The sequence below is a fragment of the Chiloscyllium punctatum genome, chromosome 13 (genome assembly GCF_047496795.1).
Source record: "Chiloscyllium punctatum isolate Juve2018m chromosome 13, sChiPun1.3, whole genome shotgun sequence".
Taxonomy (NCBI): domain Eukaryota; kingdom Metazoa; phylum Chordata; class Chondrichthyes; order Orectolobiformes; family Hemiscylliidae; genus Chiloscyllium; species Chiloscyllium punctatum.
Window position 1 is genome coordinate 105,753,886 of NC_092751.1, and position 18,457 is coordinate 105,772,342.

At 42.0% G+C, this 18,457-nt stretch overlaps 1 long non-coding RNA gene across 1 annotated transcript in view; it reads right to left on the reverse strand.

The window, feature by feature from the left end:
* The window catches only part of LOC140484522 (uncharacterized), a 42,516-nt gene that overhangs the window by 2,531 nt on the left and 21,528 nt on the right, over positions 1–18,457 (reverse strand). The window lies entirely within an intron of this gene.

Below are 18,457 nucleotides of genomic sequence, written 5' to 3' on the forward strand. Positions count from 1 at the left end.
GCTGTATTGTTCTATGTTCTATGTTCTATCTGCTTCTGGCAGCATGTTCCAGGCACCTACCACCCTTTGCTAAAAAACTTACCTTGCACATCAAATTTAATATTTCCCCTTGGGCTTTAAACTTATGCCCCCTGGTATTTGACATTTCCACTCTTGGAGAAAGACTCTGACTGTCCATCCTATCCATGCTTCTCCTAATTTTATAGACATCCTTCAGATCGCCCCCTTCCCCCACCCCCCAAGCCTCCGATGCTCTAGTGAAAGCAATCCACATTTCTCCAACCTCTCCTTATGGCTAATATATTCCAATCCAGGTAACATTCTGGTAAACCATGGGCAGCACGGTGGCACAGTGGTTAGCACTGCTGCCTCATAGCGCCAGAGACCCGAGTTCAATTCCCGCCTCAGGCGACTGACTGTGTGGAGTTTGCACGTTCTCCCCGTGTCTGCGTGGGTTTCCTCCGGGTGCTCCGGTTTCCTCCCACAGTCCAAAGATGTGCAGGTCAGGTGAATTGGCCATGCTAAATTGCCCTTGGTGTTAGGTAAGGGGTAGATGCAGGGGTAGGGGTAGGGGTATGGGTGGGTTACGCTTCGGCGGGGCGGTGTGGACTTGTTGGGCCGAAGGGCCTGTTTCCACACTGTAAGTAATCTAATCTAATTTAAAAACCTCTTCTGCACCCTCTCCAAAGCTTCCACATCCTTTCTATAGTGTGGTGACCAGAACTACACACAATACTCCAAATGTGGCCTAACTAAACATTTATACATCTGCAACATGACTTGCCAACTTTTATATTCAATGCCCTGACCAACGAAGGCAAGCATGCCATACGCCTCTTTACCACCTTACCCATTTGTATGACATACTCAGGGAGCTATGGACTTGCGCCCCAAGAGCCCTCTGCCTATCGATGCTCCTAAAGGTCCTGTCATTTACTGTATACTTTCCTCTTGCATTTTAGCTCCCAACATGTATCACCTCACACTTGTTTACATTAAATTCCATCTGCCATTACTCTTCCCAACTTTCTAAATGGTCTATATCCTGCTATATCCGTGGACAAACTTCTTCACTATTCACAATTCCACCAAATTTCATGTCCTCTGCAAACTTACTAATCAGACCAACTACAGTTTCATCCAAATAATTTCTATACAAATTATAAACAAGACAGGTCCCAGCACTGACCCTTGCAGAACACTACTGGTCACAAACTTCCAGTCAGAAGAATATTCATCCACAATTATCCTCTGTCTTCTAAGTTCACTTTACCTAACAAAGGAGCAGCACTCCAAAAACTTGTGATTTCAAATAAACCTGTTGGGCTATAACCTGATGTTGTGTAACCTCTGACTTTGTCCACCCCAGTCCAACACTGGCACCTCCACACCCTGCCTCCTATTACCAGGCCAATTTTCAATCCAATTTACCAACTCATTATAAATCCCATGGGGCCTAACCTTCTGGACCAGACTACCATGTGAGATCTTGCCAAATGCTTTCGTAAAGTCTACGTTTACAATGTCCACAGCCTACTTTCAGTCACCTTCCTCAAAAAACTCAAATTGTGAGACTAGACCTTCCATGCACAGAGCTGTGCTGAGCCTCCCTCATCAACCTATTCACTTTCCGAAGTGAAACCATTGCCAAGTGAAGACACAGAAAAATTACCCATTACAAAGCTAAGCAAACTCCCCTTCGACACTCAATGCCTGTTGAGATAATTCTCAAGATGCTGATCATTGAAGTTTAAAAGCTCCAATTGCCTTGGATTAATCCCAGCAAAAACAAAATTAAAGTTTTAAAAATGTAAATTGATTGTAACATTGACAATACAATTAACTACACAACAACTGTGCACACACAAAACTCAACGAGCAATAATAAACTACCTAATTTATTCCACTCTGCAGAAAGCCCTCATACTGATGCATAGATCTGTCAGTTGCAAATTGTCATTTTTTCCTAATTAATAAATCCAGTGACTCCAATTATCTCCTGACTGTTTACTGAATGGATGCTAGTGTGAATAATGATTTTATTGCTCAACATTTCAGCCATTCTGTGTTCATCCACTTGCCTGTTCTTTGTCTTGAAGTGCATGGAGTTACTTCCATGGAAGGAGTTGGCATCTAGTACCTCAATCATAAAGACATTTTCTACCTGATCTGTTGTGTTACAGCACTCTTCTGCAGCACATGGGACTTGGCCCCAGGCCTCTTGGCCCAGACGTAGGGACATTACCACTGTGCCACAGGGGCCCATCTTGCTCATAACAGTTCGGACTAAAGATACTGCACCTCGGCTGCTTAGCCCATTAAAGCTGAGTCCCACACTATCCAAACCTACTAACCACTCACAGACATCTCCAGCCATTAGAACAGAAGGTACTAGAGAAACTCAACGGGTCCGGCAGCATCCATGAAGAGAGAAACAGAGTTAACATTTCTGATCAAAGCATATCAGACTTGATACGTTATCTCTTGCAGTGTCTGTGGAGATTGATGTGGATGTGCCGGTTTTGGACTGGAGTGGACAAAGTTAAAAATCACACAACACCAGGTTATAGTCCAACTGCGAGCTACCTTATGAGGGAGCAGTGCTCCGAACACTTTGTGCTTCCAAATAAACCTGTTGAACTATAACCTGGTGTTGTGTGATTTTTAATTATAGAGGCTGAAACAGTGTTAACATTTCGAGCCCAATATGACTTGTTCAGAAATGTTAACTCTGGGGAGAGAAACCATGTTAACGTTTGTGAACAAGTCAAATTGGAATCAAAACCTTAATTCCGTTTCTCACCCCACAGACACTGCCAGACCTGCTGAGTTTCTCCAGCACTGTCTGTCTTGTCCAAGCATCTGCAGAGACCTGGCTGACAAAGAAAAGAACAAACTTGCCTTTACGTAGCACCTCTCACTTCAGCAGGCCAATGCCTAGAATTTCAGAGCCAATGAAATCCTTCTGAAGTGCAGTTGCTATTGTGGTAATGAATAAGGAAATCAATCATTTCATGGCAGGGCTGGAAGATAAAACAGACCAGGGCACTGGGGAGAATTGCCTGATCATCTTGTGGTTCTAGCAATTTCTGTCCAATCGCTGATATTCAGCTGTGGAGGTCAGTAGGTGACATCTGACCGCCTCTGTCTTCAATCATCACAAATTGGACCAAATTGGCACAGACTGCAAATCAAACCCTGCACCTCCCAAAACCAGTAAAGCTGCTATTTCCAATAGTGCACTTTGAAACTTTGGACATCATGTGGTTAGAGCATGATGGCATCATTCATTTTGTAATGACTGGCACCCAACCCCTGCCTTTGACTTTGTTTCTGCTCAGATTGAAACAGTGAGTTCAGAAGGACTTAATGAAGGATATTGGTTTGGAAATGTCATCATGTCTGATGTACAATGGCATTTAATTATCTTGCAAAGTAGATGCCAAATCACCTTGAGATGAATGAGTCTCTGTAATGAACTTAATCAGTTCCCTTAGACTATTAGTGAGCAGAAGGGGAGCGTGTATCCTTCATAATGTCATCGGAACTCAATGTATGAAAAACAGTCCAGAAATTAGCATAGACAAAGTCTGATGCAACAAGGAATTTGAATCCAAATTTTTTATAAAACTCTTTAGTTTGTCACTGGTGAGGAGATTAAAGGCAAAGATTAATGAAAGCCAGAGTAAAGATAACAGACAAAATGGCCTCCTTTTGTGCAGTAATCATTCTTTGAGTTTCTGAAAACACTGCGGTCCAAGCTGCATATTACAGAGAGGAGGAAAGGGGGAGGGCGTGTGGGTGTGAACTGTTTCCTCTCACCTCGCAAAACCTCCCCATTCTCCCCCCTCCCCCCCACCCCCACCACCACCATCCCCCTACCAACCCAGAGCATGAAAGCAGGAGAGATCATTGACGGGGAACGTTAATGCTCTTTCTCTCCACAGATGCTGACCTCACCTGGTTGAGGTATCCCAGCCACTCCTGATTCTTCTTATTCCTGGAAGGAAAGTGCACCCCCAGCTGGCAGGCTCAGAAGAAGACCTCTCCCACAGCCCCTACCAGCCCCCACCTTAGCCTGAAGACCCTGTGGCTGGAGTTGGGAAGGGGGGGGTCCCCCTCTCAATGGGAGTGGCTCTCCGGGCAGGATCTGAGATTGGTGCTGGCTATTCCTGGGACTGCAGGAAGGAGCACAGCAATAAATAGGGTGGAGAGGAATCAGGAGGGGATCAGAAGGATGGAGGGGCGTGGTTGCTCAGTGGTTAGCATGGCTGCCTAACAGCGCCAGGGACCCGGGTTCGATTTCGGCCTCGGACAACTGTCTGTGTGGAGTTTACACATTCTCCCCGCATCTGTGCGAGTTTCCTCCAGGTGCTCCAGTTTCCCCCCACAGTCCAAACATGTGCAGGTTAGGTGGACTGCCCATGAGAAATGCAGGGATAAGGTAGAGGTGGTGAGCCTGGGTCTTTGCGGAGGGTCAGTACATGACTTGTTGGGCTGAATGGCCTGTTTCCACACTTTAGGAGTCCCTATAGCAATCTGTAAGAATTCTTTGAGGAGGTTACAAGCAGGTTAGACAAAGCAAAGTCAGTGGATGTGAGCTATTTAGTTTTCCAGAAGGCCTTTGACAAGGTGCTGCACAGGTCACTGCAAAATAAGGTTTTAGGGTCAAGGTTCTGGCATAGATAATGGATTGGCTGACTGGCAGAAGGCAGAGATTGGGAATAAGGGCGTCTTTTTCAGGATGGTAGCCAGTGGCAAGTGAAGTTCTGCAAGGGACCGTGTTAGGACCACGAAGATTCAAGTTATGCATTAATGATCTGGATGTAGGAACTGAGGACATTAATGATCTGGATGTAGGAACTGAGGACATTAATGATCTGGGTGTAGGAACTGAGGACATTGATGCTAAGTTTGCATATAACACAAAGACATGTTGAGGAAGGAGGAAGGCTATGGAAAGACTTGGACGAACCAGGAGAGTTAGCAAAGAAATGGCAGGCGGAATATAATGTGGGAAAGTGTGAGATTATGTACAATGGTAGGAAGAATAGAGGCATAGACTATTTTTGAATGGGGTAAAGCTTTGGAAATCTGGAGCACAATGAGACTTGCAAGTCCTAGTTCAGCATTCCCTTAAGGCTAACATGTAGACTCAGTTAACAGTTACGAAGGCAAATACAATGTTAGAATTTACTTTGAGAGGGCTAGAATATAAGGGTAGAGATGTACTGCTGAGGCTGTATAAGGCTGTGGTCAGACTGCATTTGGAATATTGGGAGCATTGGTGGCATTAGAAGGGTCCAGAGGAGGTTCACAAGAATGATCCTGCGGATGAAGGGTTTGCCATATGTGGAGTGGTTGAGGACGCTGGGTCCATACTCGATGGAGTTTAGAAGGATGAGATGGAGGGTCTCATTGAAACTTGCATAATACTGAGAGGCCTAGATAGAGTGAATGTAGGGAAGATTAGCGGGAGAGACTAGGGCTTAAGGCCGCAGCCTCAAAGTGAAGGGATAATCTTTCAGAACGGAGTTGAGAAGGAATTTCTTCAGCCAGAGGGTGGGGAATCTGTGGAACTCATTGCCACAGAGGGCTGTGGAGGCCAAGTCATTGAGCGTATTCAAGACAGGGATAGATAGGTTCGTGATTAGAAAGGGGATTAAGGGTTACTGGGAGAAGATGGGCGAATGGCATTGAGAAACATATCAACCGTGATTGAATGGTGGAGCAGATTTGATGGACTGAATGGCCTAACTCTGAGATCATATGATCTTATGGTTTTGAGTGCCATCTTCCAGGTGAGCAATGAAAGTGAGATCCCAAGGAACTAAGAGTGAGAGAGGTCTGCCCAGATATCCTGACCAATATCTATCCATCAAGAAACATTACAAATAGCTGATCATTTGATCATTACCACCTTGCTGCATATGGGAGTTACTGTGCAAACGTATCTATATTTTCTATCCTACAACAGTGCATATGCCTTAAATTAACCAACTTAATTGAAAGATGCTGCTAAATAGGCTGAGGTCAAAGGTACCAAAGAAATGCAATGCTTTGTGGATATGGTGACATAGTGGGTTTTTTTTATTCATTCACAGGATGAGGGCATTGCTGACTAGGACAGCATTTATTGCCCATCCCTAACTACTCTGAGGGCAGTTAAAAGTCAACCATGTTGCTGTGGGTCTGGAGTCACAGGTAGGCCAGACCAGGTAGGGATGCCAGTTTCCTTCCCTAAAGGACATTAGTGAACCAGATGGGGTTTTCCAACAATCAGCAATGGTTTCATGGTCATTATTAGATTCCTAAGCTGAGATATTTTTAATTGAATTCAATGGCCTTGTGGTACTATTGATGGATTAATAACACAGAGACCTTGGTACTGTGTTCACGACCTGAGTTCAAATCCTGCCGCGGCAGATGGTGGAATTTGAATTCAATAAAAATCTGAAATTAAGTGTCTAATGGTGACTTATGAAGCCATTGTTTGGGGAACAATCCATTTGTCTTGTTCAGGGAAGGAAACTTGCTGATCCTGACTATATGTGACTCCAAACCCACAGAATGTGGTTGACTCTGAAATGGCCCAAGCAACCCATTGAGTTGAAGTGATAGGCAATAAATGCAGGTCCAGCCAGTGATACCCACATCCCATGAATGAATAATGAAAGGCGTATCACGCTAAACTGGTGGATTTCCACTGAACTGACAGAGAGAAGAATGCCAGTCACTGATCAAGTGCTTCAGTGAAAAGCAAGGACTGATGGAGTTAGATTGACATACAAGTTAATTTACATCTTGTTTAGCAATGGAACTGGGGTACATTTTACCCAGTATGTGGGAAGCATAAAGTTCCTTTCCTCAGCTGACAGACTCCTGAATCTAAATTAGTAACACACATAGACACAATGTACATTGAAGGTGAAATGTCCAGAGTTGAGCACCGGTCCCAGGGCAGACAAGGGGAACTAATTAATCAATCTGTCATGAGCACTACAGGCATTACATTACTGTTTTTGGGGAGGTTAGTACCTTGATCAATACTGTGCTTAAGCCTCAATGGCAAACTACACCTTAAGGTTATATTGAACAAAAGTTTACTGCAATAGAAACACAGCAAGACTTTAAAACAAATAAAAAACTAAGATTAGGTTTTTAAAAATATTCTACTTTTTATAATACACCTATTATTTGCAAAACTCTAAAGTGACATGATTAGTATAAACAGCGTATCTGGAAAGTGATTGATTCAGTAGTACTTTGACCTTTGTTGCTATGGGGATCAGGGGCTTGTTTTCATGCAGCAAAAGACTTTTTTGTTCTGTCACAATTCCAATATATAAAAGAGTCTATTAAATGTGTCCTTGACATTGACCTCAATGAATTTAAAAGGGAGTGAAAGAAAATCCAACCGGACTGACTCTCGGCAATGAAAAAACTCTGCAAATTGTCATCAAACTATTTTGGGCCTGGGCATTCCACCATGTCTCATTCATTCCACCATCCGGGGTTACCAACCCTCCAGGCCTGTCCCAGACTCTCCAGGAATTGAAGATTTGATTTTCAGAGTGGTGTAACTCCCAGGAGAAATGTCAGTGTAGTGTTTAAGGATGATCGGCTTTGTAGAATTTTCTTTACACTATTCCCTTAGCTAATGATAAAAGCTGTGAAGGTTGGAGATGGAAACCTGTCTTTTCACTGCCAAGGCAATCTTGATTCAATTGGGTGACAATAATGTCACTCCCCTTTCTGATTGGCTGTGGGAATTAGGCAGGGCTACCAAGAGGATGGAACGATGGTGAGCTTGATGATGGGGTATGGGTTGATGGAGGTGTACAGCCTTGGTTCTAGATCTGAGGGTCATAACAGAGTTTCCAGGAATAGAATCAACTTGACCTGGCAATATGTCACAGCTGTGGTTCACAAGATATCTCTCCTTATTAAACTTCAGTTTGAGTGGGTGGAAGCTGTAGTAGTGAGTGAGAAGATGGTTACTCTGTTGATGTGCAGGATTTTTAAAATTATTCTTGCATAACGTAAGCAAGCAATGTTTGAGGGAATGAAAGGAATTGGAAATGTTGAAATGTAATAAGGAAATGGTATGAATGGAAAAATATTGTGATAATTTGGATACAGATTCTACACTAGAATTGGGAGCTGGAAGGTAACAGTCCCCTTCATAAGACTCTTGCCTGAGGGAGGCAGGATAGACTCAGTTGTTCTGATTCCACATTTACAGTAACTTAAAATCATCCATTATTCTGCAGCCTTTTAGGATGTGGTGGTAGTGTCCCTACCTAAGAGCTAGATGATCTGGATTCAAATCCCACTTGCTACAGAGATGTGCAGTAACATTTAAACGAAATATTCTATGGCCTGGTTTCTTACCCACACCTCACCTGTAACCCCGATACTCACCGCCCTTCATTGGTACCTGCCCTGGCAGCACACTGATTTTTAATTTCCCATCCTTGTTTTCAAATCCCACCCATGGCACTGCCCTCTCCCTTTCTGTAAACCTCCTTAAGCCCCACACACACTTCCAGTACACTTACAATCCTTGAATTCCAATCTGTTGTGCATCCCCAGTATCAGTCACTGGGCAACCATTTCCTGTTTCCTGCACCTCGTCTCTGAAAGTCTCTTGCTCCTAAAGCTTTTTGCCTCTCTAACATTGCTCTCTCTTTAATAATAATCTTTAAATTGCAATTTAAAAACCTACCTCTTTGATCTGGCCAAGGATTTTCTAGACTGCCCTAATATCACCTAAGGTGGCTTCATGTCAAATGAAGAACAGATATACCCTGGTCCACAAGTTGATATATTGCAGGACAATATAAAATAGCCTTGATATATCAGAGGATGTGTTTGCATGTTGGATTGTTAAAATTATGTCCCTGTGTAGGATCACGTTTGTAAGTACAAGTGATCCTAAGTCCGATGTTCATAAATCAGGGACTCTAGGTATTGCAAGTCAACAGCAACACACATGGAGTGTTTCATCAAGTTGATAAAAATGGTATAAATGTAGCAATTTTCAATAGCGTGAAGTCACAGCAGAATGCAACTGTTGCGTTATAGCAGAACAACCTGTACCCTTTGACACATTTTGCCTCTAGGTATCTATTTCTTTCTTAAATATATTCCATGACTTTGTCTTCTGTGGTAGAAAATTCCACATGTTCACCACCCTCTGAGTGAAGGAATGTTTCATCATTTCAGTCTAAAATGGCCTACTGTGCAGCCTGAGACTGTAACGGCCTGTTCTGGAAGACAAGCCAGACGGTTACATCATCCTTGTACCCAACCCTGTCGGAAATTCCAATGAGATCCCCTTACATTCTTCTAAACTCGGATGAATACTAGCCCAGTCAACCCAACCTCTCCTCATACGACAAAGCCATACTCCTTACGGTTCAGTCTGGAGAATGTCTCTCCTTGTTTGAAGGAAAGCTTCCTGACAGCCCTTTGTCACTATGTGTCTATCTCCCTTGATCTATAGTCATTGAAATTATTTAACAGAATTTCACTATCCAATGCACATCAGAAAAAAAAGAAATGGGGGAGTTGAGAACCAGGGATCACATTCTCAGGATACAGGACAGGCCACTTAGGTCTGAGATGTGGTGGAATTTTCACCCAGCGAGTGGGGAACCTGTGAAACTCTCCGCCACGGAAAGCATTTGAGGTCAAAACACTTTATATTTTCAAGGATGAGTAAAAATAGTTCTTCGGCTGATAAGGATCAAAAGGTTTGGGGAAAGAGAGGGAACAGGATATTGAGTTGGATGATCAGTCATGATCCTACTGAATGGTTAAAAGGACTGAAAGGCCTGCTCATGCTCCTATTCTGTATCTATCAGCAAGACAATGTCCTTCTCCTAGAGACGCTTTCAGACCTACTCAATTCTGCAGCAAGGTTCAGTTGAAACAACACTGATATTTCACGTGCTGATTTTCTTATACTTGCAGCTTGGCGTATTTCCTATGTTTTATAACATTTCTTTGCATTAAAAGTTCAGGATTATTTTTAACTCTCAAAAAAATGTTTCACCACATTTAAGCAGTGTGTTAATTTAGTTTTCCCAAAATGGAAATGCCATTCACATTGTCGTTCTAATTCATCACAAGATGATGAAATGCCAGGCACAATGTGGAGGAAATAGGCAGCTTTGCGATCAATTAAACTGGGGTCAAATGAGTGGTGTCAGTTGTGCTGCATTTCATCTCTCCACCCGGACCTCCAACCTCACCGTGGGATTAGAATCTATCTCCTGCAAAGTGCCTTTGGGAAGTGAGACGTACAGTCCTCAGAACACAAAATTTGCACATTCTGCCTTTTCCTCTCATGAACATTATGCCTGGCCATTTCTTCATGCATCAATACCTCATTGTAAATTGCAGTAACACCACTTGTTAACTTTTTTGTGAAGCCAGATGCTTCATAAGATAATAATTATCACCTGTACAAGATGCCAACATGTAAACACTCCTCTAATACTCCTGTCCGTGTGCTTTGTTGCTCCTTACCATTTACCATGCACAGTTTATCAAATCCACTCGAAACACAGCAAATATCTAAGTTACACTCTGAGCCCTTGGTTTGAGCGCATTGATTTCACATGCATAGGTACATAGAACTCATGTACAAAACATGACATGCTCTGATCCTGACTGAAGTTACTACTGAGTGCCTCAGATCCTCAACTGAAATCTGGATTGATAGATGATTTCTTTGCTCTTTTGTTAACTTAATATGGTGATATTTCATTGAAACAGAAGCACGTAATGCTGAAGATTTAGTTTTACCAATGGAACAGAAGTTTATTACATCAATAACATAAAAACAGAATTAACAAATTAAACTATCTGGAGATGTGATGTAAACTTTGTGATTTATAGCTATGTGTGAGATCATTTATTGCAAGTTTGGATTTGTAGACTTTGCATTCGTACCTGTAGGTTTTTGGTGTGTCTGAAGTTAAATAATTAACTTTTAAGTATTTTTGTAGCCATAATGATTTCTTTTAAGCCAGTTATTAAGATCTTGCTTTAGAGTGATTGGGTTTTTGTACATCACTAATGGATTTTTTTTAACCTTGGATTGTTTTATGAGGCATCAGGTAAACAATGGGGCCTTGAGGCTTGTTAAAGATTTCTGCAACTTGTTCTTTTTAAGCTTAAGGGAAACACCCCATTGCTCAGAAAGGAAGATTTTTAGTTTCAGTTTTATTTTGAGCTTTGAGTTGTCTTGTGAAATTGTTGGAATAGGATGGCTGTGTAAGACCAGTGTTTCTGAGAGGAAAGGATATATTGAACTAGATTACTTTAGAGTGAAGTGTTAATGATCATCCTTGACAAGATATATCAGGATTAAACCCTGAAGAGATTACTTCAAACTACATTTAGAGTATGATGATACTAGGAAGAAACTAAATGCAGTTTCAATCTAAAAGTTGGAGACTTAAACCTATTGAGGTATTAGACACGGGATTCTGTGTGTGTATAGTACAAGGTTGTTTTGGAGACTGTGCTAGGAGCGTGTTTGGTACAGGGGTCACCAATTTACAAATGTTCAACTTACAAACTCTCATACTCATGAACGTAATTGCCTTTCAGTAGCATAATTGAAAAATTCTGACACATGAACACTTCCTATACATACAAATGGCTGCATTATATTGCCCTTGTATACATCGACTTGCAAATGTTTCCAGAATGGAACCCATTTGCAACCTGGGGACTGCCTGTACTATATATCTATCATTTAATTTCTTTTCAATTTATGAAGGAGTTTTTTGGGGATTGCTGTAATTATATTTTTAATGTGCATATAAAAATCTTTGAGTTTGTATTGTAAATAGATATTCTATATTTTCTTCATTGTTTTGTTAATGGATTATTGTTTTATTCTTAAAGCAAAACCTCCAACATTTTCTGCTTATGTTTCAGTAAAAGAAATTTTGTTGAAAGCAAAATAAATCAAAATTTGAGCTGAGTTTCTGTCTGGGATTTGCCTTCTGTGGGGTTGTAACATACATATCCATGTTACAATTTAATACAGTTTGAAAGATTTCAAAATTCATCAAACCAAATTCTCACCTACTCCCCAATATTATCACTTTCCAATTAACTAAAATACAGAGAAATTCATTCCCTACCAAATTTGTGGGCTTAACTTAAAATTGCCGCATCTCTGTTCTGGTCCTGTGATGTGAGAATTCTGCTTACTTGAATCCTGACACAACTGAGGACTTAGATTTTTTCAGTTTTAAATAATTAATTCAGATTTCTAACCAAACACTCCTGCTCTGGAATTTCAGAAACTCTATTCTTTCGCTAAGATGACTAACGAAGATAACTACTGCTAAGATCTCTTTTTTCTAGGAGATGCTATACGTGCATTTGACTGCAGACAGGACTGCTACAGACAGACCTCAAAGCTTTTAAATTTCATTTTTTAATAAGCTTGCCCATTTGAGACTCCGTTAAGCTAATTAATTTATTAATATTTCCTTCTCTGCTGTCGTAAACCACTATGGGATAAACAAATATCCATTAACATTCCAGAAGGCACGTTCTGATATAAAGTTATTGATTCTAAAAAGACTGACACAATTAATTTTTAACCTCTTTGTAAAAAGATATCAGTACCAATGCCACTGGTTTTGAATGCCAAACTCTAAGAGAAATGAAGCTATTATGTGTAAATTGTACACTTTTCATCACACACAAACTAATGTTCCAGAATGACACTGAGGATCAGGGAATTTATTGAATGTGGAAAGACTAGAGAGGCTGGGATTATTCTCCTTACAACGGAACAGGTTAAGAGAACATGGAACGAGTGTCCAAACTTACAAAAGGCTTTGATAGAGTCTATGCATCACCAGCAGGAACAAAGGTAAACAAAGGACACAGATTTGTGAGATAATTGGCAAAGGAACTGCAATGAGACTTTTCTTTTCATGTGGGTAGTTGTCATGGAAGACTCTGGTGGGTGGGACTGATTGGAGAGCTCCTTCAAAGAGAGGACACAGGAATGATGGGCAGAATGGCCTCTGTCTGTGCTGTAGGATATTATGGAAAGCTTTGAAATGTAAAGTTGCCGCATGATAATATCTTTGACATGATGTGGCTTTAGTGACCTGGCCAGCACTTGTTGACTGTTGTCCTTGAACTGAGTGACTTACTCAGCATTTGAGAGCGCAATAGGAATTATGCACATCCTTGTGGAATAGAATTTTGGCCCTTACTTCAAGGAGTGTGGAGTATAAGTTTAGGGAAGTCTTGCTGCAGCTGTACAAGGGGCTGGTGAGACCACATCTGGAGCACTGTGAGCAGTTTTATTCCCCTTATTCAAGGAAAGAGATCATTTCATGGGGGGGGGGGCAGTTCAGCAGGCTCGAGGGGCTAAACAGCTGACTCTTGTTCCTATTTCTTGCTGTCTTATGGTCTTATTAATAATGTGATCAGCAATAATTATTCCCAACCACCTCTCTGGCATGGAAAACAAGCGATTACCAGCTTGGAACAAAAACAGAAGTTGCTGGAAAAACTCAGCAGGTCTGGCACCATCTATGAAGAGAGATCAGAGTTCACATTTCTGGTCCAGTGATCAGAACTACCAGAATGGAGTCTTGTCCCTTCAGATATCACACGTAAAAAACATTAATTTCATCACTTTAAAAATATTTGGTTGGCTGTTGCATTTGTTCTGTTTTTCACTCATTTTCTATCATTATCATTCCTGCATCTGTAGCCGATTTGACACTGAATTCACTCGTTCTAATTTGCACTTCCATCTCAGCCCAATGTATTGTTAAATTTCACGAACTTCCAAAGTGGTTGATGAGATTGCTGATGAATAAATCTCTCTTTCCCTTGCTGCACCGATATCAGCTCAACTTTCCAGTAACGTTCCACATAAAATTTTTAAAAACTGAAAGAATGCACAGACAACGCTGATGGAATGATAAAATAATCTGGTTGAGGGATATGTATGAAACCTATGGGAAGATTGTTTCCCCAATGGGTGTGGGCTGTCTAGGAGCAGAGGGCATCACCTCAGAATTTGACACATTTAAGACCGAGATGAGGAGGAATTTCTTCTCTCAGAGGATAATAAATCTGTGGAATTCTTTACCACAGAGGGCTGTCAACTCTGGGTCATTAAGTACAGTCAAGGCTGAGAGAGGCAGACTTTGAATCCGGAAGGGAATCAAGGGTTATGGGGGAAAGGCAGGAAAGTGGAGTTGAGGATTATAAGATCAGCCATGATATCATTGAATTGCAGAACAGACTCGATGGGCTGAGTGGCTTGCTTCTCCTCCTATACATCTTATGGATTAAATCAAGAAGTGAACACTCTTGTATCCCTTTGCACTAGTGCCATATGTTTCTTTTAATGACCAGCTAAGAGTGCAGAAAGAAAAGCCCTTCCGACTGCGCAACATTCCCTCTACACAGCGCTCCCAGTGCCAGTCTGAACTGATGTACTCAAGTGTCTCGAGTGGGACATGAATTTTTTCATTCAGAGGTGAGAGTGCTCAGAGTCCAGGCGACATTTAATTATACATCTCAACGTAGACCACTAAATTCCATCCAGTGGTCTGGATAATTCCTCCAGCATTCCTACAATAAGCTTTCAAAGCTACCTTGACATATTTGTCCTTTCAAAGCTCCTTTGTTCAATCTTCTATATAATCTATCACTCCAACCCGAGATCTACGTGATTTCGATGGAGAATTATTGGTCTGTGTTAAGCTGTGCGATGCAGCAAGTGTGCATTTGGCCTTGTTTTTGTCACTATTTAATCATCAACATCCCTCCTTTCAGAGTTAATGTGATGCTGTTGGGAGTTACTGTCGTCAGATCACACTGCTTGCTATCTCAGAGGTAGGGCTGGCTGGAAGGATAGAGGTATCTTCTCTCGTGAAGAAACAAAATCAGGTGAAGATGCCTTACCGAGCGAAGTCATACCATAGGTTTTGATGACAAAATGGACTTGGTGACTTCTCATTTCTACAAAATGGAGAGGAGAAACACAGAAAGGATGTTCCTAATGACAGAGATTCTCAGTCTGAGAGTATAGGGTAGGCCATTTAGAATTGAGATGAGGAGAAATTCCTTCACCCAAACAGGGGTGAGCCTGTGGAACTCTCTGCCACAGGAGATAGTTGAGACCAAAATATTGAATTTCTTCAAGAAGGATATAGTTGGAAAAGCTCAGCAGGTCTGGCAGCATCAGTGGAGAGAAATCAGAATTAACATTTCAGGTCAAGTGGCCCCACCTCAGAACTCATGTCCCACTCCAGAAACTTGAATATGTCAATCCAGAATGGCACTGGGAGCGCTGTATGGACGGAGGGCTACACTGTCAGGGGGTTCCTTTTTCTGCACACATAGCTGGTCATTAAAAGAAAACAAAGGGCACTATTGCAAAGAGGTGCATGAACTTGATCCTGAGGAAGCTCACTCAACCCGAAATGTTAACTTTGGTTTCTCTCCACAGATTTTGTCAGGCCTGCTGAGCTTTTCCAGCGATTTCTGTTTTGGTTTCTGATTTACAGCATCTGCAGTTCTTTCAGTTTTTAGTTATATATAGTTCTTGGAGCTGAAGGCCTGGGGAACTGTGTTAGATGATCTGACATGATCATACTTAAAGGTGGAGCAGGCTCAAAGGGCTGAATGGCCTACTCCTGTTGCTATTTCCCATGGAGGGATTGAAGAAGATCTTTAAAATGGATGTGTTGCTAGACCAGGAGTCAATATTGGTCATCGAGCACGGGGCTGATAGATTGGCAGCACTTGGTGTGAACTTTGACAGGAGGGGCTGAGCTATAGATAATCTCGCATTTGCAGAGAGTGCACTGAGTGAAAGATCCAGCACGTGATTTGTTTTGATAATAAGCATTTTGTCCAATCCGCACTGAGTCTTCCGTTTCCAATTCTGATTCCCAGGATATGACAGCCCAACTGCTGGCATGAGTCTCAAAGGGAGCTACAGGGTAGTTTAATAAGAGCAACAGGCTGAATATAGATAATTGATCAGCTCCAAATGTGTGCATCAGCAGCCAGGTCTTACAGCAATCCAATCCACCCAAAATCCACCCTCTCAACAAGTTTTCACACATTTGGGCAAGAGCTAGGTTCAAGTCTCACCTGTTCCAGAGGTATGAGATAACACAGTTTGATTAAAAATATCAAGAAGTGGCTGAACGAATTGGTCTAAACACAAAAATAGACCATTAGAGATTTCATTCTAAAATTAGAAAGACAGTGTAGGAGGTGAAAGGGTTGAAATGCTAACTGATGTCTCATCTCCAACTGAGAAGCCTTGAGGCTAAAGGAAAGTGAGGTGATGCATTGACCCAGACAGAAGGACAGGCCATCGGGAGTATTACTGACAGTGAAGGGAGGAATGTGAAATCGACAGTGATTCTGAGACTGTTAGCGGTGGATGATGGATGGTTCACCTTTCACCCATCAATGACATTCAGTTGTCATTCTCTGCTCGACTTCTCTTCTGTCTCTCTCTATTACTTTCCATTGTCTCATCAATGGGGAGCAGGAGAAATTCACAAAGGTGACAGAGAACATGATATAAATGCATCACTGCACAATAACAACACCTACAAAAAAGTAGACTGTAATATGCAATTTTTACCAGACAAAATATGACATCTGTTTTATTATTCATAGTGGACTGCTGCATTATCATTCACAAAACTAAAACTGGTCCATCAATAAAGAATTCTGTCTGCAGTTTTCTTGATTTACATTATTGAGGTGCACGCCTACAGTTATCCGGTAAATTATTACAGATTGTTAGAGTACAGGAGGCCACCATTCAGCTCATTGTTTCTCCACCTTCTCTCCAAATGAGCATCATGATTTAGTGCCATTCTTCTGCTTGTTTCCTGTATCTTTACAGATCACACAGTGGCTCAGTGGTTAGCACTGCAGCCTCATAGCACCAGGGACCCGAGTTTGATTCCAGTCTCGGGTGACTGTCTGTGTGGAGTTTGCACATTCTCCCTGTGTCTGCGTGGGCTTCCTCCCACAGTCACAAAGATGTGCAGGTCAGGTGGATTGGCCATGCTAAATAGCCTGTAGTGTTAAGAGCATTATTCAGAGGGAAATGTGTCTGGGTGGGTTGCTCTTCGGAGGGTCGGTGTGGACTGGTTGGGCTGAAGGGCCTGTTTCCACACTGTAGGGAATCTAATCTAATCACTGTCTTTCTTTAACTGATCATCCATTGTCCCTCATGAATGCCTCAGTTGGGGCTGGTACAGCACAATTTTAGGCAGTTCATTCCAGACCCAATCCCTTGTTGTATGCAAAGGTTTTTTTTTCTGACATTACACTCACTTCTTTTGCACATTGCTTTCAATCTGTGTCCCCTCGTTCTGTTAGGAGTGGAATCATTTCTCCCCTGTCTACTCCACCCAGCCACTGTGTCAAATCTCTTATCAGCCTTCTTCGCTCCAAACAGTACAATCTCAACCTCTCTCCTTTATCCTCACAACTGAAGTTTCAAGAATCATAGAATCCCTACAATGTGGAAGGAGGCCTTTCAGCCCATTAAGTCTGCACCACCCCTCCAAAAAGCATCTCACCCAGCCACCCCCCGCCGCCCCCTCCCCCCATACTATTCCTGTAATCCTACATTTCCCATGGCCAATCCACACTAACCTGCTTATCTTTAGACTGTGTGAGGAAACCAGAAAAAACCAACACAGACACAAGCAGAACATGCAAAGTCCACACAGTCGCCCAAGGGTGGAATTAAACTTGGGTCCGTGGTGCTGTGAGACAGCAGTGCTAACCACTGACCCACAGTGCCACCCATTCCTGAAGCCTTTTTTGTTGAAGTGTTCTGCACTATATATTCATACCCTTTGCATAATGTGCAGCCCATGGCTGCCACTTTACTCCAGCTGATATCTCATTAGTGTGTTATATAAGTACAGCATTACCTCCTTGCTCTTGTATTCTGTGTCCTGATTAATAAAGCCCAGGACACTGAATGCTTTGTTAATTGCTCTCTCCACCTTTCCTGCCACTTTTAGTGATCTGTGCATACTTACAACCAGGTCCCTCTGCTCCTGCATCCCCTTTTAAAATCGTACCTCCTATTTTATAGTATCTGTCCATATTCTATCAAAATGCAAAACCACACACTTCTCAGCAATGAACATCACCTGCCACCACTCTGCCCACTTCCATCAACTTGTCGGAATCCTTCTAGAGTTCTGTATTGTCCTCCTCGCAGTTTGCAATTCTTCCAAATTTCAAACGCCTGACTGTCTGAGAGTTTGGTGTTTCTTTGGACTAACTAACTGTGGATGACAGGCAAAGCTAGGGATTTTTATATTTCAAAGATACTGAACATTATCACTTCTCCAAGAAATTTACACCTCAGCCAAACCGGAGAGAATACTGCCCG